This window comes from Tupaia chinensis, unplaced genomic scaffold (assembly GCF_000334495.1).
Source record: "Tupaia chinensis unplaced genomic scaffold, TupChi_1.0 Scaffold000364_1, whole genome shotgun sequence".
Classification (NCBI taxonomy): Eukaryota; Metazoa; Chordata; class Mammalia; order Scandentia; family Tupaiidae; genus Tupaia; species Tupaia belangeri.
The window spans coordinates 1,877,492-1,885,148 of record NW_006159861.1 but is presented as its reverse complement, the minus strand read 5'-3'; the positions used below and the strand labels follow the sequence as shown (position 1 = coordinate 1,885,148).

Genomic DNA, 7,657 nt, shown 5'->3' with positions numbered 1-7,657 from the left:
TAGAAAATCTACAGCATAAAACAATGGGATCACGTTAAGTCTCTGTTCAATTACTTGTAAGATAAGTTGTAAGATGTCCCAGTGGCGTGACTTATGACTAGTGGCAGTTTTATGCTTATGTTAGGTGACAACATACAGGCTTTGAGTGACATAATCTTCTGAAAGACTTTCAGAGAAGCGGGGATTTCTTTTTATCTTGAGAGAGGAGTTACTGGGTCACGTATCATACAGGATGTTGAAGTTAGAGGAAGAGAAAACATGAGTAAAACCATAAAGGCAAAGAACCAGCCGGTTCTCCCCATGTCACTGTGAGGAGGTCCATCCGGTTTGGGGACGGTGAGCAGAACAGAATACTCATGGCCGAGAGTGAACCGGGCGGGGGAAATGCGAGGGGGGTGTGCCCTGAATCCTGAGCTAACGTTCCTTTCATGCAGCAAGCCGCAGAAAGTGAGGCAGGTGTGCAAGCAGGGAAGTGACTCAGGGCCAAAGTCGCCGTTTTCTTGATAAGTACAATGAACTTTGAATTACGTTGTGCTCTGTTAATATAATTAAGCTCTTAAACCTGGGGTGTGAAGCACCACCAGAGAAAATAACTAGGTTGTTGAAATTAGTGCCACTGAAAAGTACGATCCCCAGCTCCGGCAGTCGTCAGGAGGACCGTCAGCACGGCTGGTAGCCCTTCCCAAATCCAAATCCCGGTCAGCAGCTGTGTCTGCTCCCATGGGCTGTACAAACCCTCTCCGTTCACCTGCCATTCTTCATACAGAGATTACGCAGCTCCATTTTTAAAAAAAATTTTTGGAGAGGTTTTTGCTATATGGTACATGTGCTCACCAGAAAGACAGAGACAAGTGAGAAATCACTCCCCAGGGGGGATGGCCACGCTGCAATCCCTTCTCCTCCATTCTCCTCTCGGGATCTTGGGCATACACGCACACGTGCCCAGTGTGAGTTTAGGCCACTGGGTCCACGACTCGAACCTCGGTCGACTACATGGGAGTTCAGCGACATAGCCATTACACTAACTGCTGGTCCCATGAGTTTTTTTTTTTTTAAGAGAGATTTTTGCTGTAGGGTGTGTCCACTCACAAGAAAGGTAGAGAGAGACAGAGAGACAGAAAGCAAGAAATCACTCTTGGGGAGGGTGGCAGATGGCCACGCCGCAATCCCTTCTCCTCCATTCCTCTCACGCATGCACACACACATTCTCACCCACCAGGTCCAGGACTCGGACTGTGGTCAACCCCATAGGAGTCCAGAGATGGAACCATTACGCCATCTGCTGGTCCCTGAGTTTGCAAGTTTAGTCCTCCAGGATGAAGAAGCAGGAGCAGGTGACATTTCAACTGCAGATTTGCCATTTTATCTGCAAATCTCAGTGTGCCGGTGGCCATTGCAAAGTAAACACTAGAGAAATACAGATTCTGCAGTTGAGGAAGGCATGCAAACTGTAGGCGTCAAACACTAAAATACTACTGGCTATGAAAGCAATCTAAGTCTCTCTGGTGAATTCCTGGGAAGGTAATGCATTTCCTTCTGCAGTGGCACCCTGTCATTCGGAGTGGCTAGTGTCTTACGCAGTGTGATGTGATGGGGCCAATTAACACCGCAATATCCTTGGGCCCTGCTGACCCACAGCAAGATTATCGTGTTCACAGAGCGCTATTTGCTCTAACGTGTTAGGCCTTCAGAAGCCCTCCCTCGGAATGTATTACTGGAAAACAGTAACTCATTAACTGATAAGCATCCACTAGTTCATATAATTCAGGAGCTCTTACCTAGTCTAGTAATGCCTGACTAAAATGAGAAATAGGAGGGGAGACAAGTTTTATTAGAACCTACTTCGTAGAAGGTGTTTGAGAGCCTCAGCAGAACTCCTTAAGTAAGTGTTGGGATAGGAGGGACCACACAGCACTCTCACCCTGCTTTACCTACACTGGAGTGGGCTGTCACGTGCTCTCACCCTGCTTTACCTACACTGGAGTGGGCTGTCGCAACAAACGCAAAAGTGATTACCCGTTTCCTCTCAGGATAAAGTGCTTTTGGTCTTTTGTATTTCTGCTTATAAGAATCCGGGGACAAGACAGATAATAAAACAAAGTTCATAACTGAGCCTGTGAAAATGAAGGAACAAGGAGTGACTAACAGGGAAAAATTGCAACCTTAATCTCTGTCTCTCTCCAACTTCTGTATGTGCCCTATGGCAAAAATCTTTAAAAACATCTCTGTTTTTTTACCTTTTCCATCAAGGATGGGCAAGGGGAGTATGTGTGGAACCAGAGTGTAGTCAGGCTCCTAGGAGGCAGCCTAAATTTTTTTTTTTTTTTTTGGAGAGATTTTCACTGTAGAGCGCGTGCGCTCGCCAGACAGACAGAGAGAGACATAGAGACAGAAAGCGAGAAATCACCCCCCAGGGGGCATGGTCACGCCGCAATCCCTTCTCCTCCATTCTCCTCTCAGGATCTTGGGCACGCACGCACACGCGCCCGGCGTGAGTTTTAAGCCACCGGGCCCGGGACACGAACCGCGGTCGACTACGTGGGAGTCCAACGACATAGCCATTACGCTAACTGCTGGTTCCCAGGCAGCCTGAATTTTAATATGAAAATCTTACCGATGTGGGCATTTTGAACACTTCTAATTCATTAGATAATACACTGCAAAAAGTGTGTGGTTCTAAAGTTAGAGCCTTTTGCTATGGGTAATTATGATACACATTTATTATACTCCCATAATTAAACAATTTTCAAAATAGTAAATATAAGAAGTGCTACATTAACCACGCAAAAAGTGAACCACAATGCATTACAGAAGTGATGATTTAATTTCCAAAGAAATATTTTATCTTCTCCAGTGTGATTTTTAACTAATCTGTCAGGAAACATTTAAATTCTGTCTTTAATAGATACAAGAACTGTCTTCTGACTAAGGATGTTTTAAAATTCACTCCAATAAATAGACGTTTTTTTCTAAAAAACTCTCTAATAATTATATTATTATTATTACTATTATTATTATTATTATTATTATTTTGTAGAAGTTTTTGCCTTGCTGGAGAGAGAGATAGAGATCGTGTGAAGGAAAGTGAGAAATCACCACCTGATGGATGGTTGTGCCACAATCCCTTCTCCCCCCTTTTCCTCCTGGGAAATACATATGCCTGGCGTGAGTTTCAGCCACCAGGTGGGGGGGACTCAAACGATGGTCGGCCGTGTGGGAATCCGGTGACGTAACTGCTACACCATCTGCTGGCCCTGAGTCTTCTAATTATTTGTGTGAATAGTGTGGCAGAACGGTCTGAGGACCTCTATGACCTGGTAGTACAGTGTCTGCAGCACAGTGCATATTTGGGGAGACTCCACGTAGGTTTCCACAAGTGCGGTATCCAGTTACCCTTCCAGAAGGAGTGCAGCAGTTCCCTCCTTTCCACATCCAGGCAGGTACTTGTTTGCTGTCATCTTTCTGATAACATTGAATAGATGAGGAGATTTGTTACTGTGGCTTTCATTCGCCTTTTCCTAATGATTGGAGCGGTTGAGCATCTTTCCACATGCCTGCTACCACGTAAACGTCTTCTTTGAGTAATGCCTAGTCAGATCCTTAGTCATATTTTCATAGGTTTTAATTGGGTGGAGCGCCATCTGCTAACTGAATGCAAGACTGGAAGCCATTTGATGAACTGGTTCCAGCTCTGCCACTTGGTCACATTCAACTGGGGAGCGGAGTGGGGTCCTGCAGGAACCCTGCCCACCACACCTCCAGGACTGACTTGCCAACCACGGACAATTGGTGGTGAACTTCAGGGCCCCCTGACTGGGCCCCTGCTCTCCTACATGGACAGAGCTGTAAAGATAGAAAACTTCATTTTAAAATCATTTCGATCATTAGTTATGTAAAAAAAAGTCCACATTGTTTTACAGACAACCTCATGGCTGCATTTCAATGTGTCAGTATCTATTTATCTGTATCTTCTTTTGAAATTGTTCCTGGTTTAATCAAGGTGTCCAGAATTTCAAATGAAACATTGAACTTACAAATACCCTCACAATGTCACCTGGAATATGAGTCTAACACGTAGGAGGTGACACGGCTTCTGGGTAGTGACTTTACTTTATCCCTCCTTTAGTCTAAAACGGAGGTCAGTGTCTAAAACACTTTCCTGAATTTTAATAAAAACTCTCAGTGATACTCTGCGGGGCTCACACAGCAGGACAGTGCGCTTGCACGATGTCACGGTTCTCGGGCTTAATATTCACACATCTTATCATTTTTATCTCTTATAACTGAAGTCCAGACTAATGGTAGGTCCTAGGCATTAAAAAGTGTTAGTGTTGTGTGTGTGTATGCGTGAGTGTGTGTTTATCTTTATTTATTTCTACCACACACTATGCTGTGCCAAGGTCAAGACAGTTTTCCAGATTATTTATCTCAATTAGCTTGCAAGTCATTTTCCAGTGCACTTTTCTGTAAGTGCATGTACCCGATAGCTAAAAAAAATAAATAAATTTTCAAAAGAAAAAAATGTAACTTAAGTGGTTTACGAACATAGTCTATGAATAAACTTTTATAGTAGAAAGCAAACAAACAAAAAACAGAGGATAACAGAAAAAGAAGCAGTCTTCTAATCCAGAAATGGTAACATTAAGCCCCCTCGCGCGCGCGGAAACACACACACATACACACACACACACACACACACACACACATTGGTGGTGTATAGTCTTCAGGTATGAATTAGCAGTGTTTGCTAGAGAAACAGAACCAACAGGAGCTCCGGTGGACTGTCTTTATGTCTAGACAGGCAGAAAGAACAATAAATGAATGGATGATATATCAAAAAAGCATTTGTTACATGGAGTTGGCTTACACGATTACAGAGACTGAGGAGTCCCACAAGCTACAAGTCAAGGACTCAGGAAAGCCAGTGGTGCAATCTAGTCTGCTTTTGAATGCCTGAGAACCAGCGGAGCAGAGAGTGTAGACTCTAGTCCAAGGACTGGAGATGAGATGAGATGTCCCAATTCAAGCAGCCGAGGAAAGAAAGAAAAGAGTGAATTCCTCCTTCTGCCTCTTGTTCTATTCAGAGACTCCAGGGGTTGGATGACACCCCGGGGAGGGCTATCCTACTTTACTGAGCCCACAGTTTCAAACGCTGTTCACATTCTGAAACACTTTTGAAGACACAGCCAGAAATAATGTTTAGTCTGGGTTCCCTGTGCCCACTCAGGGTGACACATAAAACTTCATATTGTTTTATCTTGCTTTTTCCCACTGATACTGATGTGTCCCATTAAATGTCCCATTATATCAAAGCCTATGTTCTTTTGTGTCAAGATTCCAAACTATTGGATAGGACCAGGAGGTCTGTATTTACCTGTTGGAAAAGGGATGTCACTGGCAGGGGACTTAAAACTGAAGACATTTTTCTCTTTCCTATCTAAAATGGTATGTCTTTCAACCTTGGTAGCACTGTCCAGTACTGTCCCTCCGTGCACACTTTCTGTACTGTCATGGAAATAAGGGTGGGGTCTGTGACTCACAGCAATACAGCTGCAGTTGTCATTTGGTGCAGTTTTTACCAGTACTGCCAGTTGTTCAATTTGGTTCAGATTTTACGTTATGCTAAAACATAGAGGTTAATTAACGAAAGTATCAAATCATATATAGAAATATTATTGTCTAGGGCCAAAAGAAGAAATATGTATCAATAGATTCAGTTCTTCATCCTATTTTTTCATTGTTCACATTTTTAATTTTCCAGCAAACCAATACATTCCAGTTTCCCCCAACACACAAACATACACAAATGGACACACACTTTCATATGTGTTGACAGAACTTAGACATTGTTGTTCATTAAAATTTATCCTCCTAAGGACCGGCAGTTAGTGTAATGGCTATGTTGCTGAACTCCCATGTAGTCGAGCGCGGTTCGAGTCCCGGACCCGGTGGCTTAAACTTACACCAGGTGCATGTGCATGCGTGCCCAAGATCCCGAGAGGAGAATAAAGGAGAAGGGATTGCGGCATGGCCATCCCCCCTGGGGGTGATTTTTCGCTTTCTATCTCTCTGTCTCTCTCTTTCTGGTGAGCGCACACGCCCTATAGCAAAAATCTCACCAAAAAAATACATAAATAAAAGTATCCTCCTACACCACACACACACATACATAATCCCAGACACTTAAGTTAAAATAACCGTAATGCCTGAATGTTCTGATGGTTTTTCTTATGATAGTTATAAGATACTACACATATTCTCTGCATAAAATTGAAACAAGTTTTTTATGTAAACTTTATTCAATTATTCAATTTAGAAAATTAATTTTCAACACATTTTAACATTGCGAAAGGACAAATACATCAGAGTTGTCTTTTAGCTATTACGGTGCTGAATGCTTAATTTTATGGATAATGTCTGTCACGTTAACTTTAATTGTTCACCATATTGCTAACATGATGAGGTAACATGGAAGGCTCAAAATGACCTGACCTCAGATTTAAGAAAAAATATGTACTTTCTAGCAACTCTGATGAAAGGTTTAGTAAGAGGAAATGCTGAAACCAATAAATGAGAAATTAGGTTTCCTTTATACTCTCTCGATCGCAGAGTCTTCCTCTAAAATAGAAGACAGCTGTTTTTCCTCCATCAGGAGAGAGAAGCATTCCAGTTTCTATCATCCAATAGATTTATTGTCCTTTGCCCATTCTTGTAATTTGGCATCTGTTTTTCTTTCGAAATATGTTTTCTTTCTACTTTTATTGCATAATATTTCGACCAGTGTTTAAAAAAAATAAAAGAAAATAATGGATCAGCCCTATGGCTTAGTGGTGAAGGGATCCAGAGCCCACATGGCCGATTGTGGTTCAAATCCCAGCCCTGGCAGCTTGAAAGAAATGCGGGGCCCATGTTCGTGCATACCCAACAACCACCCAGAAAGGAGAGATGGCAGAAAGGAATTGCAGAGTGACCACACCCCGTGGAGGTGTGCTTGCTTCCTCTGTTTCTCTGTCTTCCTCTGGTGAGTGCACACACCCTTTTGCAGTTAAGCAAAAGAGGAAGAGAGAAAGTGAGAAAGGAGAAGAATGGAGTAATAAAATGGATTCATTCGTTCACTTAACATTGACCAGGAAAGTACCCTCCATGCATCTGGCAACGTTCTAGGTATTAGGAGACAGTACTCTAAGTATTAGTGACTGAAGTGTAGATTATGTCAGTAATTGAGAGTATTTCAAAAGATACCTATTATGTGCTAAGCATAGTATTCAGAAGTGTTACGTATATTTTCTCATTCAAATACACTAAAATGAAACTTTATGTTTATAATTTTGGAAAAACAGCTACTGTCAGGATTTCAGGGAAGTATAGAAACATCATTTATTGTATAGATTTAGTTTAACTAGAGGAAAAGGGATGTGTGTTGACCTGACTTCGTATCTGAAGAGACTGACATTTGGTTTCAGCCCTACCATCTGTCTCTACTCTGTAGCTAACCCCCACGTGGGCAGTCACACTTGCTTTCTTCACGTCTCTTAACCTCGTGAGCTCTGTCTCTGTGTCACATTTTTCTCAACCACTTTTCAATGACACACACAACTCAAAGTGCTGGCTGACAGGCTGCGAGGAAGTTTATACACGAGGAAAACCTTGGAGTCTG

The 7,657-nt window shown here is 42.5% G+C and overlaps 1 pseudogene; it reads right to left on the bottom strand.

Moving 5' to 3' along the window:
• LOC102476625 (THO complex subunit 2-like) overlaps window positions 1-7,657 on the bottom strand; it is a 56,216-nt pseudogene that overhangs the window by 42,056 nt on the left and 6,503 nt on the right.